This window comes from Eulemur rufifrons, chromosome 20 (genome assembly GCF_041146395.1).
Source record: "Eulemur rufifrons isolate Redbay chromosome 20, OSU_ERuf_1, whole genome shotgun sequence".
NCBI classification, from domain to species: Eukaryota; Metazoa; Chordata; class Mammalia; order Primates; family Lemuridae; genus Eulemur; species Eulemur rufifrons.
The window spans coordinates 40,294,530-40,319,380 of NC_091002.1; the positions used below are offsets into that span (position 1 = coordinate 40,294,530).

The 24,851-nt window shown below is 43.5% G+C and overlaps 1 non-coding gene across 1 annotated transcript; it reads right to left on the reverse strand.

Moving 5' to 3' along the window:
• Nucleotides 1-17,957: 17,957 nt before the first annotated feature.
• LOC138401286 (U6 spliceosomal RNA) lies at nucleotides 17,958-18,060 on the reverse strand. The gene has a single exon (XR_011236449.1). It is a non-coding gene; the product is annotated as a U6 spliceosomal RNA (small nuclear RNA).
• Nucleotides 18,061-24,851: the final 6,791 nt, after the last annotated feature.

The following is a 24,851-nucleotide window of genomic DNA, read 5'->3' on the forward strand; positions in this document are numbered from 1 at the left end:
AGTTTCCAGGAGTTAGGGAGGAGGAGAGGATGAGCAGGTGGAACAGGGATTTTTAGGGCAGTGAAACTCTTATACTCCGTACAATACTCCAACGGTGGGTACATGTCACCATACATTTGTCAAAATCCATAGAATTGCACAACACCAAGAGGGAACCCAATGTAAACCATGGAATTGGGTTGATTATGATGTGTCACACGGTTTCATCAGTTGTAACAAATGTCCCACTTTGGTGTGGGCTGTCGATTAGTGGGGGAGGTTGTGCACGTGTAGCGATGGGGTTATGTGGGAACTCTGTACTTGGCACTCAATTTTGCTGTGAATCTAAAACTGCTGTAAAAAAAAAAAAAAAAAAGTCTTATTTTTTAAAAAAAGGGAGGGACAGGGTTGGCCCTGAATGGGTCAAGTTGGGTCATGTGTCTTCTCTGATCTGATGAGTGTGACCAGAGGAATTGAGCAGACTGACTGGCCAAGTCCAGGTGCACGCCCATCTCTGGAATCAGCCCTCCAAAACACATCACTGGGGGTGGGGAGGGGTGGAATGCCAGACAGAAAATAAGTGGTTGTTTTCAGAGAGGAGGAGAATGGATACTGGGGCGTTAAATCAATAGACATTGACTATCCTGGGCAGAGAGGAGAATCCAATCCTTGTAATCAGGCAGCACAGAGAGTCCAGAGGCCTCTAGGTGATAAAAGAGATGGAGTTTGTGGAAATACGGAATGATCCATTCTCTTTTAGGTGTCTAATTAACTCCCATTCAAGTCAACAACTTTATTAATTTATCGACCACCTAATACGTCCCAGACTCTGTGCTTGGAGCTGAAGAGACTTTTGTGAATAATAACACAGTGAATAAGTCCATTAATTTTCAAAGGCTTAATGTTTATTCCATGCACATTTAGAAAACCTTGCAAGTTTCACCACTCTGAAATTAAATAACACATGGCCTAATTTGAATATCCATAATCCTCCTAAATCATTGCAATTTCAGAGAACTGGAGACTTCAGAGGAAGCCGGAGCAGTCACACAATTCACTACAACTCCCCAGGCTACTGGGACTCTTGGCTAACTTTTGACCTTGACTAAGTACAGTGACCACTTGAAGGGAAGAAAGTGCCCTACTGAGAGTTGCCCATGGTTACAGTGGAGTAGCCGGACCCCAAACTGTGTGCGTCAATCTGGAGATTTTGCAATTGTTCAAAAGAGTGGGACACAAACCACAAATTAATTGTTTTTACATAGGCTTTTAAAACCAACAAACCCAGCTTTTTGATATAGTGCATGAAATGAAATACCAGACCCTTTTTATTCTAAGTTTTTACTTTCTGGACACTTTTGAAGTGGTTTTGTTAGTTCTTTTCTTCACAAAATACTGCCATTGCTCCATTGCTGTTTGTAATAAAGGACACACAACCTTTTTTCTGTCCGCCACACACTGTCCTGATTCCTGTTTCTGTGTAAAAGAGTCATTTACCTGAACTAGACAAAGACATTCCACACCATGAAAACTTTCGGCCAACCTACATTTATTACGCCTTTAGTATGTACTTGGGATTATGGAAAACATCAAAGAAATGGGCACCACAGGCTCTGAAGCCTTTCCATTGAGGAATCAAGACTCAGTCCATCTTTAGCTGTGTGATCTTAAGATAGTTACTTAACATCTCTGAGCCTCCATTGCCTGAACTATAAAATAAGGATGAAATATCACTCTTGCAAGGGTCATAATTATTCACTTATTCAAAAATATAGTTTTGAGTTCCTACTCTGTGCCCATACTCTTCTGGGACACAGGGACACAACAGTGGGAGGAGTGGTCGAGGGTTTTCAGTGGGGACCAAAACCAGGCTGCAAACAGGAGGCATATGTATGTGAGCCTTTCTGGTAAATTACCCAAAGAGACCTCAAAAGAAAAAAAATCATGAGTCTCTAGAGGCCACTGTATTAGGTATCTATTGCTGTGTAACAAATTATCTCGAAATTTAGCAGTTTAAAAACAATAGACATTTATTGTCGCACAGTTTCTGTGGGTGGGGAATCTAGGAGTGGCTTGGCTGGGTAGTTCTGGCTCAGGGTGGCTCATCTGCTTGCAGTCATGCTATCGGCCAGACAGCAGCAGGGGAAGGCTCACTGGGGCTGGAGGGGCTGTTTCTGAGCTTATTCACACGGTTGTTAGCAGAAGGTTTCAGTCCCTCACGACATGGAAGCTGGCTTGCTCACTAAGCAAGTGATTTAAGTAAGAGACAGAGAGAGGGAGAAACCAAGACAGAAGCTGCAGTGTCGTGATGTGTCATCACTTCTGCCAAATTTTACTGGTCACACAGACCACCCTGGTTCAGTATAGGAGGGCTCTACATAAGGTGGGGAGACAGGGGGTGAAGGATCTTTGGATCATTAGAGGGCATTTTGGAGTCTGAGGAACACAGCCCCCATGATTTTTGGTGTGATTTCTGTTCTCATTTTAAATATTCACCTTTATGTCTAATTCTGTACTTAATAATTTTGCATTTTTTAAAAAGAAGTCTCCTCCACATTATCCAAGCTTCAGGTCCCACAAAACCTGGATCCATCCCTTGTCCTAGGATGAATCTCCTGCTTGGCACGACAGTGTGAGTGTCAGAGATCTTGCACAGGCATCTGCAGCAGGACACAGGCCAGGGGGATGGTTTGCTGACCTGCCCAGGGGAAGGTGTAGATTTCAGCCCACCCCTCGCATCCTTCACTCAACACTCCTCTGAAAGCTTAAGCTGCTGGAATTAAAGCAGAGGTTTTGATGACTGGCAAAGAGATAAAGCGCTGTTTGCACACTGGAATGATGCATTTAGACATTCTGACAATTATCAGGTGAAATCTTTGGCTGTTGTTGATGCCATTCCTCTGCCAGTGGCTGCACACGGCAGGAGAGCCCCTCCACCCCCTGGCTGGGCTCTCACTTACAAGTTAATTGACTTGTTTGGTTTCTTTCTTTTTAAACCACAATAGTGATGAAAGGCAATTTTTTTTCTTTGTGTTTTTTCTTAACACACCAAGAAAAACAAAGCTGGTTTTACTTTCTTTCTTTCTTTCTTTTTTTTGAGACTTGATCTGGCTCTCCAGCCCACACTGGCGTGCAGGGGTGCTGTCACAGCTCGCTGTAGCCTCCAATTCCCAGGCTCAGCGATCCTCCTGGCTCAGCCTCCTGAGTAGCCAGGACTACAGGCACACGCCCCACGCCTCACTAATTTTTAAATTTTTGAGGCTGGTCTTGAATTCTTGGTCTCAAGTGATCCTCCTGCCGTGGCCTCCCAGAGTGCTAGGATTATAGATGTGAGCCACCATGCCTGGCCCTTAATTAACTTTTCAAGCTCTAGGTATGAATTAGCAAAAACAACAAAACAAACAATCGGCCACAAATTCTTTTGGTCTTAGCTCGAATCTCTGTGTCTGAGACGTCAGGTCTCTCCCAACTCCACCTCATCCTAGTTAGATACTGAATGATATGGGTTTTTTTTTTTGTTTTTTGTTATTTTTTTCTGAGACAGAGTCTCACTCTGTTGCCCGAGCTAGTGTGCCGTGGTGTCAGCCTAGCTCACAGCAACCTCAAACTCCTGGGCTCAAGAGATTCTCCTGCCTCAGCCTCCCAAGTAGCTGGGACTACAGGCATGCACCACCGTGCCAGGCTAATTTCTTTGTTTTTAGTAGAGACAGGGTCTTGCTCTTGCTCATGCTGGCCTCGAACTCCTGACCTCAAGCGATCCTTCTGCCTCAACCTCCCAGAGTGCTGGGATTACAGGTGTGAGTCACAGCCTGGTCTAATTTTTTTTTTTTTTTTTTTGATACAGAGTATTACTCTGTTGCCTAGGCTAGAATCTAGAATGCAGTGGTGTCATCAGAGCTCACTGCAGCCTCAAACTCCTGGGCTCAAGCAATTCTCCTGCCTCAATTTTCCGAGTAGCTGGGATTAGAGGTGCACGCCACCAGGCTTGGCTAATTTTTTTTTTTTTGGTACAGACAGGGTCTCTGTATGGTGGCTCAGGCTGGTCTTGAAATCCTGGCCTCAAGTGATCCTCCTGCCTTGACCTCCTAAAGTGCTAGGATTATAGGCGTGAGCCACCACACTGGCCAAAATGCCATGGGAGGGTTTTTAAGCAAGGGGGAATGAGGGTGAGAGTTCTGAGGTCAGTAAGATCATCATCAGATTTGCATTCTTTCTGGTTGCATTCTTTCTAGGTTGGTCAAGTGAGGCAGTGGGAAATGTCCAAGGACAGTTACTGTAGCATCATTCGTAGTGGTGAAAATTAGAAAACAACCTAAATAACCATAGATAGGACTACTGGTTCAATTGGTGGTTATAAGCGGGATTCCAGGCCAGCAGTAGCAGCACCTGAGAACTTGTTAAAAATGAAAAATTCTTGGGCCATACCCTGCAGACCTATGGACTCAGCAACACTGGGGTAGGGCCTGGTAATCTGTGTTTTAACAAGCTTTCCAAGAGATTCTGATGCTAAGTTTCAAGACCACCTACTGAAATGTATTGTGGTCTGTCTATAAAAGGGTATATTGCAGACTTCAAAAAGAAAAAGTTATGGAAGAGATGTCCAAGAAAATGAAGTGAAAAAAGTAGGTTACAATATCAGCTTCAAGGCCGGGCGTGGTGGCTCACGCCTGTAATCCTAGCACTCTGGGAGGCCGAGGCGGGTGGATCGCTGGAGGTCAGGAGTTCGAGACCAGCCTGAGCAAGAGCAAGACCCCCATCTCTACTAAAAATAGAAATTATCTGGCCAACTAAAAAAAAAAAAAATATATATATATATATATAGAAAAAATTAGCTGGGCATGGTGGCGCATGACTGTAGTCCCAGCTATTCCGGAGGCTGAGGCAGCAGGATCGCTTAGGCCCAGGAGTTTGAGGTTGCTGTGAGCTAGGCTGACCCCACGGCACTCATTCTAGCCTGGGCAACAAAGCGAGACTCTGTCTCAAAAAAAAAAAACAAAAAAAAAACCAAAAAAACACCAGCTTCACATTATGTTTCCATTTGGTATAAAAACAAACAATGTATTTCTCTAATAGGCACACATTTGCAACATTGTTATTTATTCCTGCAGAGCCTGGGAGAGCAGGCAGTAATAGCCCCTTCCCAGAGAGAAAACAAGCTCCTGCCACACATACAAACGCTCCCGGAGTTAGTGACCTTGGAAGACACGGCTTTCTCCAGGGTCTGCCATGGATCAGGGATGGCGGGGGAGGGCAGGTCTCTCATCTCTCTGCTATTCCTCCAACTCCAGCTCAGGCCTGGAGGGACCTTGCAATCTTGGGGTTCCCTGATTTTGCAGTTGGAACCTGCAGCCCTGCTGACTCCATTTGGGACCACTTGAGCAGGAGGCTTCTTCCGGAGTCCCTAGAGTAGAGGTTTGTTAAGACACAAGCCTTAACAAATGTCGAACCTGATCCCCCCCAACCCCCTTTCCCAGTGGGCTGTACTTTCCTGCATCATCATTCCGGGCTGAAGTGGGAAGGGGAAAAGTCTTGAGGAGGAGAGAGAAATCCCTTTTTGCCTCCTGTGGGTTTGAAAACACTGGAAGTTAACATCTTTGGGGTGTTCATCTTGAGCCAGACACCTTAGAAAACTCCTTTGGTGTTTGCAACCATCTTGGGCAGTGGATACTATCGTATTAATGTGTGTTAAGGGATGACTGTCTAGTGGGTGGAAGCCAGGAACGCTGCTAACCGAGTCCTGCGATATGCAGGATGACCCCCACAAGACAGGACTTTCTGGCCCCAAATGTCAATAGGGCTGAGAGTGAGAAACTTTGGTAATTGATTTAAATTGTTTAAACATGATCAAAGAATTTCTGCATCCCCCTGGGTACTTGCCATTATTACAGGCAAAATTTGAGTGGCAGAGGTGGCTAGTTGTCCTTAGGCAACAGAGTTGTCACTGGAGAGCAGCCAGAGATGTTATTTCCCAATCCCCTTTATGGCTGGGTGCGGGCTGTGATTCGCTCTTGCAAATATTATAGAATGTGAGCAAAAGCAATGTACGTTAGCTCAGAGCAAGGTAGTGGAGAAACACATGTGCCTTCTCCATTCTCCTTCCCCTGCCACAGTGATGCTGAACACAAGACATGGCCCCAGGGGTGGAGGAGAGCTGTCAGCCCACCGGCAGCACAGTGCGGGACAGCAGTGTGCACAGGAGGTAAACTGCTATTATGCAAGCCCCCGAAATGTTGGGGTTTATTTGTTACAGTGGCCAGCCTTACTCTAATAGAGTGTTCAGCAAAAAATATAGAGTCTCTGAAGGTCAGATCTCCCAAGCTGATACATTAAGGGGCAGTTAATCTCATTTGTAAATTCTCTGAGAGCAGGGATCATGTGGTATACATTTTCTTAATCCTCCATAAGCTAAGCACCATGTTGAACAAGTGCTGTTTCTTTCTTTGGTTTTTTTTTTTTTTTTTTTTCCTTTCCCAAAGTCCTATGGCTTCCTAGGTTGGAAGAGAATATTAGTGTTTTTCTTTCTCTTTTTTTCCAAGTGTGCTGAGCTTCATCCAGGAGAATATAAGTGTTCTTTTGTGATCTTTCCAAGACACCATTTATGGGACTACAAAACACCACCTTCCACACCCTTATCCCATGTGTTTTGGAGTAGGATTTACCTAACTTCATGCTTCAGAGTTGGGTTCTGATGAGCTTAAGTCAATCAATGTATTTTCTTCTGTCTCAGTGTTAGGTTCACAGATGAGCACATAACCGAGTCAGAGGGAACGAGATATAAGGTATTAAGCGGAGTTCCTAAAGGGAAGCGATTTCTTCTCTTTCAAGAGAAAGCCCTATATATACTCTTTTTTCTTCCATGTGGCAGTGTAGGTTTGTGAGGCTCCAGCTACTGTAGTAACTTTGCTACCAAGAGGGCAACTCTTGTAGCTGTCAAGGAGCCATAGGTAGAGATTGTTCCCAGGGGCTCAAACATTATCAGAACCTAAATTCCTTCTGCATTTCTTCTCTGTCTCTCTCAGTGCGTTAGCTTTACTCATTCATGGTGCCAAAATAACATCTACACTTCCAGACATTCAAGCCATGACATTTCTGTTAATAAGAACAACCTTTACCAGCACGCAGCAAATTTTCCCTCTTGTCTTATTGGCTAGAGGGCATCACATGACAATGCCCAAAACAACCACTGGCAAGTGGTCTGGGCCACCAGGATTGGCTCATACCCATCATGATTCATTCAGGGGAGAGCTTGGACAGGCACCCATCTCCCTGGAGGCACATGACCACTAGGAGGACGGTCAGAATTCTGATTTTAAAAGGAGAATGGTTTTTTCGAAGACAAACAATAGTGTCTGCTATATATCCTGCCACTTGTTATATATATTTGTAAATATGTTATGGCAGTCAATCGCAAGTAACAGAAAACCTAAAAGGAAAAAAAAAAAAATAGGGAGAAATTTATTGACTTGCACAGGTCAAAAGTTCAGAGTCCTTCAGCTTCAGGCATGGCTGGATCCAGGCAACAATGTCATCAGTACTTGGTCTCTCTTTGTCTCTTGTCTCTGCTTTCCTGAGTGCTGGTTTTAGCCTCAGGCAGAAGCTTACCATGTGGTGGCCCCAGAAACTGTAAGCTTACTCCCTACCAATTTAGCAACTCCAGAGGAATAAGTATCTCACAGGCAGCTGTTACAATAAAAGTTTAAGAATTGAGCATCAAAGACTTGGCTTGGATCACAACCCCATTCTTGCACCAATCACTATACCCAGGAGGAATGGAAAGTTCTGACTGGCCAAACTAAATCTTATAACCACCTCCAGAAACAGAAAATGAGGTCATCTCTATATCAAAACAGATTAAGAATGTGGGGGAAAAAAACAGAATTCTACCAAATTGGACTTTCTGAGTGATGGATGTCCCAGTCCCAGCATGCTTTACACCAAGGCAGCAGAATTCTAAAGTTCCTTGGATTTTCTCTGGCTCCTTCTTTCTTTCTTTCTTTTTCTTGTTTGAGACAGAGTCTTGCTCTGTTGCCTGGGCTAGAGTGCAGTGGCATCAGCCTAGCTCACAGCAACCTCCAACTCCTGGGCTCAAGTGATCCTCCTGCCTCAGCCTCCTGAGTAGCTGGGACTACAGGCATGCACCACCATGCCCGGCTAATTTTTTTCTATTTTTAGTAGAGACGGGGCCTCGCTCTTGCTCAGGCTGGTCTCAAACTCCTGACCTCAAGCAATCCTCCAGCCTCGGCCTCCCAGAGTGCCAGGATTATAGGCGTGAGCACTGCACCCAGCCTGGCTCCTTCCTTGATTCCTGTGTGGTTGATACTTGTTTTCTGCACTTAGTCCATTAGCCAGTGCTTCTCAAACACTAGTGTGCCTATGAGTCATCTGTGAGGACCTTTTTAAAACGCAGATTCTCATTCAGCAGGTCTGAAAGTCTACATTTCCATGGACCACGCTTTGAGTAGCAAGAGGTCAGAGTGCTTCCTGGATAGTATCTCAGCCCTCCGGAGGAAACCATGATCGAGTTAGGAAGGAAAACAGATCATAAAAACTTTCCTTTTTAAAGAAATTTAAATAAAAGTTTGAGTCAATTTGAAGAATAAATGTTAACCAATAAAAATAATATATAAACTAATTAATAAAATGATTATAATTTTATTAATAATCATTAGTATAAATGATAAGGTAGTTTGTGGCTATGGCAAAAATCCCAAAGGTGCTATGTGAGTGACTGAAATTTGGGGAACTCTGGTAGAACCAGGCTGCCTTCTGGACTTTACGTGGCTGAACCAAGCTGGAAAACAATTCCACCGCATGGAAACTGGTGTTAGAGGAATCTCTCAAAGGACAGACATCTGCTGCTGCTTTCAGGTGGGGCTTCAGAATCCAAACAGTCTTTATTCATGGCCCCTTTAAGCCTATATTTTTCAAATATATTTTCAAAGGCCCTCATTTTAGGGAGAGGAGGCATTGTGTCATTGTGTATTCTAACTGCCAGCTGCAAAAACCAAGTGGCCAGAGCATCTGGCTTTTGAAGTCTTGCAAAACAGACTTGTAAAAGTTGGCAGCCCGGCCAGGACCTCAGAGTGGCACCCAGAACCCAAGGTCTTGAAAGATTCCAGCTTGTTTATTTACAGAAAGTTTGGCTTTGTTGACCAGGCTGATTTAAACCCTATCCAGTGTGGAAAGATGGCTTGTGTATATGTGAGTGTTTCTGTTTCTTCTTCTTTTATCTCATACAATTACAAACACATAATCCCAAGGGTCTGTGGCTTATGTCACCTTGGAGTTATTTTTGATTTACCCCTGGAGCATCAAATGTTCATTTCAGAAGGGTTTGACAGGGCATACATAGAGTGCTGACTAACCCCAGAGGGCAAGTTCAAGCATGGTTTTGTGCTACCCTTATCTGTACCAACCCCTTCAAAAAAGAAAAACAAAAAAAACTAAAAAAACCTCACACATGCCTCTTTTGCATGAATCAGTGAAAAGTGAAAACTGATAAAGAAAAAAAAAATCCACGCTTTTGATTACTTAAGAACACCAATATTCTATAACATGATTGCTAAATTTTATAAAAAATGACATGCTGCCAGATCTGAATAATGAGTTCAGATTTTTTTTTAATTGTCCTTATTCTATCTTCTGTGTCTGGAGATGAAGGATAAGGGAAACCCATACTAAACTTGCTCTGACCAAATGAAATTTTGGTAGGGTTTCTTTCTGTCTTCCTCCCTTTCTTTCTTGCTTCTTTTCTTTTTTCCTCAACTTTATTAAATACTTCCTGTGATACTATGCTATCTTGTTGGGGATATAATGGAAACCAAAACAGAAATAATCTCAACTCAGATGGAATTCAATTTCTGAGCAGGAGTAACAAACTCAAATGCACAACAGAAATCTGAGAAGCAATGATTAGAGCTGGCGTATGTAAGAAAAGTGGTGATCTTCACTCGGCCTCAGTGTCTGGGAGACATCAGGGAATAGTGGGGACTGAGGTAAACTGGAGAGCCAATGCCTCTTTCCAGGTCCTCATTTCGGCCATACAGGAAAGTAGACCCTGTTTTTCCATACTTCATGTACATATTTCAAAAGAAGCCAGAAATTGATAGAAATTCAGATCCTTATGTGAAACATACCAATATTCAAATACTGACAACACATCCAGATTTCTTAAAAGCATGTATGGGCCAAATAGAACATATCTACATTCCAGATTTGACTGTCTAAAAGAGTACTTTTCAAACATTTTTGACCTTGACTCACAGTAAGAAATACATTTTGCATCTTGGCAGTATACACACATGTACACACACTACTGAAATGTGAGTTTCCAGAAATAATACATTTCTTTACTATGTATGATACAGTATTTTCTATTCTAGTCTATTCTGAACTGGAGAGATTAAATTGCTTTCAAGACCCATTAGTGGGTCACTGCATGAAGTACGGAAAACTGAGTCTGAACATGAGTAGAATCTGGTTCTCAACACTGGCTACACATAAGAGTCAATAAACTGGGGGACTTGAAAAAAATACTAATGCCCGGGTCCTACCCTGATCAATTCAATCAGGCCATCTGGGCATGTGTCCTGACACTGGAAGGTTTTCAAAGCTCCCAGGTGATTCTCATGTGCAGCAAGTACTGGGAACTCTTTTGGCCTGTACTATATTGATGGTCAGCAGCAACCATAGACCTGAATCCTGACCCAGGTCTGGTATTTTCTAGTTGAGTGTGCTTACACAATTTGCTTAGCCGGAGGCTCCTCCTCTCCAGCTGCAAAATGGGGTTGATAAATTGTGCTTCCTTAACTTGCTGAGTTTCGCAAGGATTAAATGAGATAGAATATCTAAATAGTTTTGCTCTGCCAGTGCCCTGGCTCACGCCTATATCCCAGCATTTTGGGAGGCTGAGGCAGGAGGATCAATTGAGGCCAGGAGTTTGAAACCAGCCTGAGCAACATAATGAGATCTTCTAAAAAAGAAAGAAAGAAAGAAAGAAAGAAAGAAAAGCAGAAAAATCAGCCAGGTGTGGTGGCATGCACTCTGGGAGGCTGAGGTGGGAGGATCACTTGAGGTCCGGAGTTTGAGACCAGCCTGAGCAAGAGCAAGACACGCTCCCCCCCATTCTCCCCCCCTTGCACCAACCCACCAAAACTACAAAAATTAACCAGGTATGGTGGTGCACACTGGTAGTCCCAGCTACTCAGGAGGCTGAGGCAGGAGGATGCCTGAGCCCATCCTGAGGTAGGAGGATGTTTGAGGTTGCAGTGAGCTATGATGACACCACTGCACTGTAGCCCAGTAACAGAGGGAGACCCTGTCTCAATAAATAATTACATGGTTTTGCTTTGTATTATGCTATACTATGTATGGCAAATAATAAATAGGATTTATTGTTATGTATGGAGAAGACAAATATACACAAATGAGTTATCCAGGGCCACAGTCACGCCTTTTATTTAAGGACAACAGCTTCTGTTTGCTGTTTCTACCTGCTGGCGCTGGCTGCATAGGGAAGGGTTAGGGCTTTGCTGGTACCACTGGAGTTAGTAGGAAAGATCTGGCAGAGTTCTGAGCTCATGTACATGTGGCAGATACGGGATTCTTGTCAAAATTATAATAACAGTAGTAATACTAGTAACACTGGCTGGGCACAGTGGCTCACACCTGTAACCCTAGCACTTTGGAAGGACAAGATGGGAGGATTGCTTGAGCCCAGGAGTTTGAAGCTAGCCTGGGCAACATAGCAAGACCCTGCCTCTACGAAAAAGTTATAAAAAATGGTAACACATATAGGGTGATTAATTGTTCTAGCTTGCCTAGAACTGAGGGGTTTTCCAGAATGTGAGATTTATATAAGTAAGGGTTCAACTCATCCCAATTGACCGTGACTTTCCTGATTTTACTACTGCAAACCTGGAAAGTCCTGGACAAACCAGAAGGAGTTGATCATCCTACTTATGTGATACTTACCATTTGCCAGGCGTGAAGCCAATGGTCAGGTTCTGCTAACAACTCACTGTCATTTTTTAATTGAAAAAACTTTTGAGATAATTTCAGATTCACATGCAGTTGTAAGAAATAGTACAGAGAGATCGCTGACACATTTTGCCAATTTCCCCCAATGATAACATTATGCAAAATTACAATATAGTATCACATTTAGGATGTAGATACAACCCACTAGTCTTATTCAGATTTGCCACTTTAGTTGTACTCATGTGTGTATTATGTTTTCTTTTTCTTCTTTTTAGAAACAGGGTCTCACTGTGTCACTTAGGCTGGAGTGCAAAGGTGCAATGGCACAATCGTAGCTCACTGCAGCTTCCAACTCCTGGGCTCAAGTGATCCTCCCATCTCAGTCTCCCAAGTAGCTGGGACTATAGGAGCATGCCACCATGCTCAGCTAATATTTTTATATTGTTTTTTGTAGGGACTAGCCCCTGCCGGTCTTGAACTCCTGGCCTCAAGAAATCCTCCTGCCTCTGTCTCCCAAAGTGCTGGGATTACAGATGTGAGCTACTGCATCCAGCCCCATTCTATACAATTTTGTCTCCTGTGGTTTGTGTATCTATCACCACGGTCCAGATACTGAACAGTCTCAACACCACAGGAATCCCTCATTTTGCCCTTGTGTAACCAACCACACCCTTGCCTCTCCTACAGGATGCACCCCTAATTCTCATCCCAAACTCCTGGCAACCACTAATCAGTCCAGTTCTAAAATTTTGTCATTTCAAAAATTGTAGACCAGGTGTGGTGGCTCACACCTGTAACCCCAGCACTGTGAGAGGCCCAGGCAGGAGGACGGTAACAGGGAGAATGGCCTGAAAAAAGGGTAAATATGTTTTCTGTCTCTTAAAAACCCCCTCACTCTTTTTGAGAACTAAAACCTACATCCCTGCCTCAGGCTAGTGGTCGGGAGGGGCAGGAGAGTGTCCTTTGTCCTTTGTGCCCTATGAGATGGCTCAGGGGAATTGCCCAGTCGGAGGCCACGAGATTGCCAAAAATGGGATTATGTGATTAATCAGAACCTTTAAGCTCTGCACTTCTGTTCAGAGGCAGGACTTTGGTACTTTAAGATGGGAATCTACCAACTTCTTCATTTGCTGGCAAAGTATTAATAGTAAACTTCTCTTTCCTTCTCCTCAACCACTTGTCCTTATTCTTCTGATGTGGCCTCAGGGACAAGGGCCAAGCTTTCCATAACAGGATCACTTGAGCCTAGAAGTTTGAGACCAGCCTGGGCAATATAGTGAGACCCTCTCTATAAAAAAACAAAAAAAATTATACAATCGGAACCATACAGTTTGTAAAGTTTTACTGGAGCTGGGCTTGGTGGCAAGAGCCTGAAGTGCCAGCAAATGAGAAGGTTGGCAGACTCCCATCTGGTTGGGAGATTGAGGCGGGAGGATCACTTGAGCCCAAGAGTACGAGACTGCAGTGAACTATGATCGCACCACTACACTCTAGCCTGGGCAACAGAGTGAGACTATGCCTCAAAAAAAAAATTTTTTTTTTTAAATAAAAACTAAAGTTTTATTGGAATATAGCCATGCCCATTTATTTATATTTTGCCTATGGCTGCTTCCCAGAGTTGAAAAGTCTCACCACAGACCATATGGCCCACAGCCCATAATATTTACTACCTGGCCCTTTACAGGAAAACTTTACCAACCCCTGTTCTAAGCACTTAACATATTAATCTACTTAATTTTTACAACACTCCTATGTGATTGTTATCCTCATTTTGCAAAGGGAGAAACTGAGGCACAGAGAAATGAAGTGATTTGCTCAAGGTCACAAAGCCCAGGTGGGTTTTGAACTCAGCAACATGACTCTGGGGGCTGTCTCCTAACCAATCCTCCCACTCAAAAGAGAGTCCGACTTCCCAATTAATGCAGGACAGGGGAACTCAAAACAGAGACAAGCATAGGGACAGACAGCAGCTGAGCCACAGGGCTTCTCTGTGAGGGCCAGGAGGGATAATAGCATTTAACCGTGGCCATTTGCTTTCTTATGAGAATAATGCTTGGAACAGAGCATACATTTCTCATCAATTTGAATTTAACAATTCGATATAGGGCTTCTTAAATTCTTCCAGGATTTAAGGAAGGCTCAGGACCCAAGGCCTGGTCCCCTGGTTTCCACAGCTATATTTGCAACTGGAAAATCAGCAGTCATTGTAGCCTTTGTTTATCTCCCAGGGGTTTTCAGATAAGCAGGGACCTGATCCTAGAGGAACCTCCCTAGGCCAGTGGGAGGCTAACTGGTGACTTTTAAAGGACACACTTTCCTTTCCTTATGTTACATGGGGGGACATTATGACCAGTTGAGAGGATTTGGGTCTCCTTTTAGGGTGACCAACTATCATGATTTTGCTGGGATTGAGGGGGGTTTCTGGGATGCAGGACTTGCAGTGCTAAAACTAGTAAAGTCCCAGGCAAACCAGGATGAGTTAGTCACCCCAGTCCAACTAGTCCCTAGCCCACATTTAGAGGGAGAGGGTGGATTTCAAAAAACAAAGATTAAAAAAGCATTATTTCTATGCTTTCAGATGCTTTTGGTTTGTTCTTTTTTCCTAAAAAATTTGAGAGCTCCATGCAAATAGACTGGCTCTTCACCTGGAAGTAACCCAGCAAGTATACCCCAGGACCAAGAGCCCTCTCCTACCTGGCCAAATATAGCCATCATACTCAGAAAAGCTATCATTAGCATAAAACTATTTTCTAATACACCCCACCCCTGCTCAAAATCTCCCAATTGTCTCAATTAAGTTCTGTATAGTTGCTTTCTTAAAAAATTCAGCTGAGTGTGATGGCTCATGCCTGTAGTCCCAGCTACTTGGGAGGCTGAAGTAGGAAGATCACTTGAGCCCAGGAATTTGAGACCAGCATGGGCAATATAGCAAGACCCCATCTCAAAAAAAAAAAAAAAAAATCCAGGTGCAAGGATCATATATTGCATTTAATTGTCATGTTTCCTCTGTGTCTCTTTAATCTAGATATAGACTAGTTCCCTTGCCTTTCTTTGTCTTTCAAGACAATGATTTTTTTATGACCCTGAATTTGGATTTGTCTGATTGTTCCCACAGGTTTAGATTCAGGTTGAACATTTTGGTAGAATACTAAAAAGGTGATGTTGTGTGTGTCCTTCTCTGAGAATGATTTTTAAATTTATAACAGCTGACAGTCCAGCTTCTTAGAGGGGGAAAAATATTGAAATACTGAAGGGTGAAGTACCTTGCCCAAGGTTATATGTGCCTCTGAGTTGGTGACTCCAGACTTTAATCCTGGTCTTCTTGTCTCTCTGTACCTATACAGTTCTTCTGTCTTCTGTGTTCTTAGAAATAAACTTCTCTTTTTTCTCTATAGCTTGCTGGTTTGGGTCAGAACTCTGCTAAAAAAAAAAAAAAAAAAAAAAAAAAGCTTCTTTCTTTCCTTATTATTTCTTCACACAACTCAGTTCTCTCCAACAAGGCCTGGACTACCATTGTTTGCTTCAAACTTCCTTGCATCCAATCCTTCCTCTTTTCAAGATAAGGCTTGTTTTTTCCCAGGGCTCTGGGGAACCACACCTACAAGAGGCTGTTCCAGGCAAGCCTAGCATTGTTTTCCTTTCTCTGATAAGGTTCTAGTGTGGAGAACACGCCCTTTGTCTCTTACCTGTCTCCACAGCACTCTGGGTTTTACTTCTATTTTAGTTTAGTTTAGTATGGTCATTGCTATTAAGGTGCTAATTAATTATCTTTGTATCCTGCCCTTTTTTTTGTTAGAGACAGGATCTTGCTATGTCAGCCTGGCTAGAGTGCAGTGGTGTCATCATAGCTCACCGCAACCTCCAACTCCTGGACTCAAGGGATCCTCTTGCTTCAGTCTCCCCAGTAGCTAGGACTTCAGGTGCACACCACCACGCCCAGCTAATTTTTCTATTTTTGGTAGACACAGGGTCTCGCTCTTGCTCAGGCTGGTCTCAAACTCCTGACCTCAAGCAATCCTCCTGCCTCAGCCTCCCAGAATGCTAGGATTACAAGCGTGAGCCAAGGTGCCTGCTGTGCCTTTTTGTGCCCTGTTGTGCATTTTTAGTAGCTAGTTAGCTGACCATCCCTAGAATTAGGGCTGAAACCAAAGCTTGTAAAGCTTGAACACAGCATCAGAATCACCTGGAGGGCTTGTTAAAACACTAATTGCTGGGCCCCACCTCCAGAATTTCTGATTCAGTAGCTCTGGGGAGGGACTGAGAATTTGTATTTCTGACCTGTTCCAGACAGCACTTACAGAATCCCTGGCTTAAACCGGCATTTATACAATGTCAAGCTAATTTTATTGAAATATTTTAAAGCAAATGACAGACATTATGGCACCCACAAAACCTAACAACCCCTACTTCTGGGGCCTCAAATCTTTACTTGCCCTTGTTCTCCAAGTCTCACCTGTCTTGAAGTTTTTTCTGTTCTAGCTGCGATATATACGCTGAATCCGTCCTTTTCTCCCACACCATCCTAGTCCGAACCCACAGCCACTTCCTTTCTTGTGTCCTCTCCCAGTCCCCCCCAACACTAGTCACTGGAGTCATCTTTGAAAAATGCAAGTCAGATCATGTCACTGTGTTAAAAACACATCCAGTGGCTATTGCTATTAGAATAAACGGCAAACTTCTTTTATGACCAGCAAGAATCTGCATGCCCAGCCCCTGCCTCCCTGTCTGGCTTTATCACTTGTTTCTGGAGCTTTGCTCATCATCACGCTCCAGTACACCTGAGTCTTCCTCACTCCGCGCACAGCAAGTCACCGGCACTTGGATTTGGCTGGATTGTCTCCCGCTCCCACCCGAACTCCGTGCTGGACAAAAGGCTACCTTCTCTCTCCGCTGACCTAAAGACTGAGTGAAGCAACGTCCACGATGTGCTGTTAGGTGAAGAAAGTAAGGTGGGAAGTGTGTATTGCATGTATGTTACCATTTAAGTAAAAAAAGGAGACTGGTACCCCTTTGCTTGCACGGGATTAGAACACCTCGGGAAGGGTCCACCAGAAACAGGCAGCCCTGCTTGCCTCTAGGGAGCGAAGCTGGACGTCCGGGCAAGAACGAAAGGAAGATTTTTACCCGAAACCTTTTATACCTTTTGAATTTTGAACCACATTAATGTACTGTATTGCCTCTTCAAAGTAAATAAAAAAGTAGGGGCCGGACTCGGGGGCGGGGCCTGTGGCCTCTGCAGCTCACACCTTGGTCCCTCCCCTCCCCCCAAAAGTAAATACAATCAAGTTTAACTAAATAAGTAGTTCTATGGTTATTCTGCAGTCTATCATAGTAAGTTGTGGTTTTTTTGTAGCACTGATTATAATTTGCAATTATCTAGCTTTTGCATACGTGATACTTTTATTTTCTGTCTCCACCGCCCGGAGCAGAGGGTGGTGTTCTCTGTGGCTCACGATTATAGTCCTAGGAGTTAGCAGAGTGCCTGGTAAGTGGTAGTAATGCAATAAATAAATATACGTGTATTTTAAGTGACAGGGTCTCAGACTGTTGCTTGGGCTACAGAGCAGTGGCGTCAGCATAGCTCACTGCAGCTTCAAACTCCTGGGTTCAAGCAATTCTCCTGCCTCAGCCTCCCAAGTAGCTGGGACTACAGGCACATGCCACCATGCCTGGCTAAATATTTAAATTAAAAAAATTTTTTTTTTTTTGTAGAGATAGGGTCTCCCTATGTTGCCCAGTATGGTCTTGAACTCAAGCAATCCTCCTACCTCAGCCTCCCAAAGTGCTGTGATTATAGGCGTGAGCCATCACACTTGACCAATTTTTTTTTTTTTTTTTTTGAGACAGCATCTCCCTCTGCCGTCTAGGCTGGAGTGCAGTGGCTCCATCATAGCTCATTGCAACCTCAAACTCCTGGGCTCAAGCCATCCTCCCATCTCAGCCTCCAAAAGTGCTGGGATTACAGGCATGAACCACTGTACCCAGCCCCAATTTTTTTTTTTAATATAAAACTCTTCACTACTTTGCATGTCATCCTTTGAAGAGGCCATACTAATCTTCTCTGTATCATTCCAATTTTTAGTATATGTGCTGCCAAAGCAAGCATTAAATATTGTTGAATGAACGAGTTCAAGACCAGCCTGGGCAATATCTCTTTTATTGAGATATGCTTCACATACCATACAATTCACCCATATAAGGTGTACAGTTCTGGGTTTTAGTATATTCACAGAGTTATACCGTTACCACAGTCAATTTTACAATATTTTCGTCACCCCCAAAAGCAATCCTGTACCCAGGAGCAATTACTCCCCAACCTTCCCTCTTCTCATCCCTTGGCAACCACTAACCTACTTTCTGACTCTATGGATTTGCCTATCATGGACATTTCATATAAATTGAATCATACACTATGTGGCCTTTTATGACTGGCTTCTTTCACTCAGCACCATGTTTCAAAGTTTGCCATGTTGTGGAAGGTATTAGTATTCCATTCCTTTTTATTGCCAAATAATATTCTACCTCATGGATATACTGCATTTTGTTTATCCACTCATCACTTGGTGGATATTGAGGTTGTTTCCACTCTTTGGCTCTTTGGAAGAGTGCTGCTATAAACATTTGTGTACCAGTTTCTGTGTGGGCGTATGTTTTCAGTTCTCTTGGATATCTACCTTGGAGTGGAATTTTTACATAGTATTTTATAATATTTTGTGTTCTATGTTAGTTTGGAGCTTTTGCTCACAAGAGATGAAGATTCAACCTACTTTAGGAAAGGGTGGGCTTGTGGTAAGGATATTCCTAGGAATTTTATCTGTGTCATCATCCCTTGCAGGAAGTCACCAAGAACCATTAATAAAGAGGCCTCGCAGGAGGGAGAGAATCACCAGGTAATCTCATCCTGCCCAGCTACGCCACGCTGCCTTCCTTGAACACTCCAAATGAACTCTCCCCTTTGGGCATTTGCACTTGCTGTTTCCTCTGCTGGCAATGCCCTTTCCTCAGATATTTTAAGGGTTGCTATCTTCTCATCACTTATTTGTCACCTCAAATGTCACCTCTCAGGAACCTTAGCTGACATGCTAAAGTAGCCCCAGCAGCCTGCAGTTTCTCTTATACCACGCTGTAGTATTTATTTTATAGCATTTACCACTTCTGATATTGTTTACTTATTTGTTTACTTTGGGATTATCCATCCTCCTCCTCAATCCCTCCAGCCCCCAGAACTTGAGCTCTGTGTTAACAGATCTATCTCGTTCCCCTTCCATCTCCTGTCCTAGAATAGGTGCCTGTGAATGTATTACCTTACCTGGTAATAGGGACTTTGAAGATGTGGTTAAGTTCAGGATTTTGAGATGGAGAGATTATCCCAAATGGGATGGATGGGCCCAAAGTAACCACAAGTGTGCTCATAAGAGGGAGGCTGAGGGTCAGAGTCTGAGAAGATGATGTGACAATGGGAATAGAGGTGGGAGTGACACAACTGCTGACTTTGAAGATGGAAAGGGGCCACAAGCGAAGGAGTGTGGGCAGCCTCTAGAAGCTGAAAAGGCAAGGAAACGATTCTCCCCTAGAGCCTTTGGAAGGAATGCTGTCTTTGATTTTAGTCCCATAAGACCCAGTCCAGACTTTTGACCTCCAGAACTGTAAGATAATAAATCTGCATTGTTTTAAGCCACTAAATTTGTGCTAGATTCTTACAGCAGCAGTTGGAAATAAACATGGCACTCAATAAGAATTTGGCAAACAGATGAATGATGAGGAAGGCCTGATGGAGACTCTTGGGCAGTCCAGGGAGGTTGCTGTCTTGACAACAAGGTTGTAGCACCTCACTCTACCTCCAGCAAAGTGAAACAGACTCATGTACTTTATTTTGGGGTCCTTAGGGGGGTCTTCTTGTTTCCTTCCTGCCACCTACCAGCTTCCCTCACACTCTACTCTGCTTGGTTCTTTGTCAAGCCTACTTGTTCTTTTTTTGATAATATATTATTCTTTTCTCATATTTTGGTACCTTCTTTTGTGTCATTAATAATTATAAACTCACCTCTTCACTAGTTTTTATGCAAACATCCTATTATCTGAAATTCCAGGGGTCTAATCCTACCTTTGCTTGGTGTGCTGACTCCTAGCTCCAGGAGGAGTGTTTCTGTGTCGTAATCTGGGATTGTATGAGCCCAGAGCTTCATGTCCTGTCCTTGCATTTGCCTTTCAATCCAAGATCTTTGCTTTCTGAGACCCAGGACACCTCCTTTTCTGGCAGTCATAGTATCAGTTCACACTTACTGGTTTGGTTTTCGGTTCCATTTTTGTTTCTTGGCATCTGGGGATTTCCCTCACTTTCTTGTGAACTCAGTGTGTCCTTTAAAAGAATATTTGTTATCTTTTACTCAGAATTTCCAGGTGTTTTTGTGGTGGAGGGTAGAATATTTTAAGTTATTGCTGGAAATGGACACCTTCACTCTTCTTTTTTAGTATCTTTTCTCTACCTCCTGGTACTGAATATTCAGTTTCTATTCTTTCATTTTCTATTCTAGTCCCTTCTATTTCATATATGCTTTATCCCCTCAGCTTCAAATCCTTTTATTTTATTTATTTTTGAGATAGAGTCTTGCTTTGTTGCCCACGCTAGAGTGCAGTGGGGACATCATAGCTCACTGCAACCTCCAACTCCTGGGCTCCAGAGATCCTCCTGCCACAGCCTCCCGGGTAGCTGGGACTACAGGCATGCACCGCCACACCCGGCTAATTTTTCTATTTTTTTTCTAGAGATAGGATCTCGATATGTTGCTCAGGTTGGTCTCAAACTCCTGGCCTCAAGTGATCATCTTGCCTCAGCCTCCCAGAGTTCTAGGATTATAGGTGTGAGCCACCATGTCAAATCCTTTTATTAACTAGCCGATTCACTGTATAGTTTCTAATTTAAATTCACTACAAATGGAAATCTGATAGGTCAACCTGGTTCCCATTTGGCCAAATATTTTTTGCCTGGCCATCTTATTAGTAGTAGTAGTAGTATTAGAAAGAGAGTCTCATTCTGTTGCCTGGACTAGAGTGCAGTGGTGTCATCATAGCTCACTGCAACCTCTGAACTCCTAGGTTCAAGTAATCCTCTCGCCTTGGCCTCCCAAAGTGCTGGGATTACAGGCGTGAGCCACTGCACCTGGTCCCAGCCATCTTATAAATCACTGACTAGCCCTTGGGACTGATAGCCATATCTGATTCCAACAGCTATGGTGTGAGCAAAGGTGGTCAGTCATGTGGTGCCAAAGACAGTGACTTCTGCCCTTCCTTTAGAAGGGCCTGTGAGTGGGATGGACATCATGACTGATATGTACAGTAACATCCTTAACAGGTTCTGCAATGTAGTTGATTGATAATAGCCAGAGGGTTTTTTTTTTTTTTTTTTAAAGCTAGAATCTTAACTTGGCTTATTCACCCCTGGCATAGATATTGTTTTCATGTCCCAACACATCCACTCCTTCAATGATCCTACTCTATAATTACTAAATAATTGGAAGAAGGCTTATCCTTTTAAATAAGCTCACTGTCATCACTTTAAAACTGCACTTCATTTTAAAAAAAGGAACTGTGTAATTCTGAGGCTGGGGTCAGCCAACTTTTAAAAGCCCCGAGACTCTATATGATGGGATGCCAGGTAGCCAAGGAGACACAATGAAGCTATTCAACATGTACCAGTATGAAAAGATCTCCCAGATACCTTAAGTAAAAAAAAAAAAAAAAAAAAAAAAAAAAATTAAGGGGCAAAACAGTGTGCATAATATGTCCTTGTTTGTGTTACAAAAATTTATATATGTCTATCTTTATTGTAAATGCATCTTTTTTTTTTTTTTTAAAGAGACAAGTTCTCGGCTGGGCGTCGTGGCTCACGCCTGTAATCCTAGCACTCTGGGAGGCCGAGGCTGGTGGATGGCTGGAGGTCAGGAGTTCGAAACCAGCCTGAGCAAGAGTGAGACCCTGTCTCTACTAAAAATAGAAAGAAATTATCTGGCCAACTAAAATATATATAGAAAAAATTAGCTGGGCATGGTGGTGCATGCCTATAGTCCCAGCTACTTGGGAGGCTGAGGCAGTAGGATCGCTTAAGCCCAGGAGTTTGAGGTTGCTGTGAGCTAGGCTGACACCATGGCACTCACTCTAGCCAGGGCAACAAAGCGACACTCTGTCTCAAAAAAAAAAAAAAAAAAAGGCTGGGCGTGGTGGCTCACGCCTGTAATCCTAGCACTCTGGGAGGCCGAGGCGGGTGGATCGCTCAAGGTCAGGAGTTCGAGACCAGCCTGAGCAAGAGCGAGATCCCGTCTCTACTAAAAATAGAAAGAAATTATATGGACAACTAAAATATATATATAGAAAAAATTAGCCGGGTATGGTGGCGCATGCCTGTAGTCCTAGCTACTCGGGAGGCTGAGGCAGTAGGATTGCTTGAGCCCAGGAGTTTGAGGTTGCTGTGAGCTAGGCTGAAGCCATGGCACTCACTCTAGCCAGGGCAACAAAGCGACACTCTGTCTCAAAAAAAAAAAAAAAAAAAAGAGACAAGTTCTCACTCTGTTGCCCAGGCTGGAGTGCAGTGGTGCAATCATAGCTCACTGAAGCCTTGAGTTTCTGGGCTCAAGCGATCCTCCTGCCTCAGCCTCCCAAGTAACTGGGACTACAGGTATGCATAACCATGCCTGGCTAATTTTTAACATTTTATTGTAGAGATAGGGGGGCCTTACTATGTTACCCAGGCTGGTCTCAAAGTCCTAGCTCCAAATGATGCTCCCACCTTGGCCTCCCAAAGTTCTGGGATTACAGGCGTGAGTCACTGTGCCCAGCCTACAGTTTTTAAATAACACCTAAGAAGTTGGCAATGGTGGCTGCTTCTGGGAGAGGAAGTGGGTGGCTAAGGGACTTAAACTTGTATTTCCTTTGTAGAACTTAAAAAATAAAAGAAGAAAAATAAAGGCAAGAGGAAAAGAAAAGGAAGGGAAAGAAAATGTAATATAAAAGCCCCCAAACCAAGATTCGAAGATTTTGCTGGAGAATGGTGAGTCCTCAAATTTCTCTCTCTAGAGAATGGTGAGAATTAAACTGGTTCCTCTTGCTTGAGCCCAGGAATTTGAGGTTGCTGTGAGCTAGGCTGATGCCATGGCACTCTAGCCAGATGACAGAGTGAGACTCTGTCTCAAAATAAATAAATAAATTGGTTCCTCAAAGCTGCCACCTCACAAACCAATACCTTTCCACTGTCAGAATGTCTCACTTCTTGCTTGGATTTATACTTGGGGGTCCTGGGTTCTCAGTTCTATATACTAAGCCTGTCAAAAAGATTTGAGGCTGTGAAAAGGAATGCAGAGGCCAAAAAGTCATCCTCCTAGCTCCTTGTCTTCAAACCTTTGACTGTGAATCACAGCGACAAAGATATTTCACATTGTGATTTGGTACTGGCACTTGTATTTCTATATATACTTGAGAAAAATTATAAGAAATAATGCATACTATGTGAGATCCATGTTGGTATTTAGAAAAAATCCATTACAGTTTTTAAAAACAGTGGACCAAGCCCAAGACATTGATGTCCAAACCCATGAATGGGTTTTGACCCACCGTTTGGAAAATGTGACATTGTCTCATGAAGCCAACTCCAGGATTGCTTTTTGGACACTGATTTCACTTTCTTCAAGGATGTCCTTTGACATCTGAACCAAAATCTCCAGCTGTTGTCTCCAGCGTTAGTGATTCTTCCATTTCAAGACTCTGAGCTGCCTTTATCTGAAACAATGCCATTGCTAGAGAACGTCCCAGTTCCCTCCTCAGGGCTCAGGGCTCCTCTGGCCCTGTTCCTCTTCTGGTGCTGGGAGGATCCTACGCATGACATCACTGAGCTCATTTATTAATGAGATCTCTACTCTGTCCTTATATTTTGTGAGTTTTAGTCCATGTGAAAAAGTTGATTTTTTTTTTTTTTTTTTGAGACAGAGTCTTGTACTGTCACCTGGACTAGAGTGCTGTGGCAGCAGCCTAGCTCACAGCAACCTCAAACTCCTGGGCTCAAGTGATCCTCCTGCCTGAGTCTCCTGATTAGCTGGGACTACAGGGGCATGCCACCACACCCGGCTAATTTTTTCTATTTTAGTAAAGATGGGGGGTCTCACTCTTGCTCAAGCTGGTCTCGAACTCCTAAGCTCAAGCAATCCTCCCGCCTCAGCCTCCCAGAGTGGTCGGATTAGAAAAAGTTGATTTTGGCTGGGTGAGGTGGCTCACGCCTGTAATCCTAGCACTCTGGGAGGCCGAGGCGGGAGGATCTCTTGAGGTCAGGAGTTTGAGACCTGCCTGAGCAAGAATGAGACCTGTTTCTACTAAAAAATAGAAAAAATTAGGCCAGTGACTAAAAATAGAAAAAATTAGCTGGGCTTGGTGGTGCATGCCTGTAGTCCCAGCTACTCAGGAGGCTGAGGCAGGAGAATCTCTTGAGTCTAGGAGTTTGAGGTTGCTGTGAGCTAGGCTGACACCATACCACTCTAGCCTGGGCAACAGAGCAAGATTGTGTCTCAAACAAAACAAAACAAAACAACCCCCCCTCCCACAAAACTCAGCTTTATTGAGATATGATTCACATGCCATAAAATTCACTCTTTTAAAGTATACACTTCAGTGGTTTTTTTTTAGCATATTCACAGAGTTGAACAACCATCACCTCCCCACTAATTTTAGAACATTTTCATCACCCCAAAAAGAAACCTTCCACTCCCCACCCCCCTGCTATCATCCTCTAGTCCCCCCTCCTCTCAGCCCCTGGCAACCGCTAATCTATTTTCTGTTTCTATGTATTTGCCTATTTGTGGCATTTCATATAAATGGGATCAGGTAGTGCGTGTCTGGCTTCTTTCATTTGG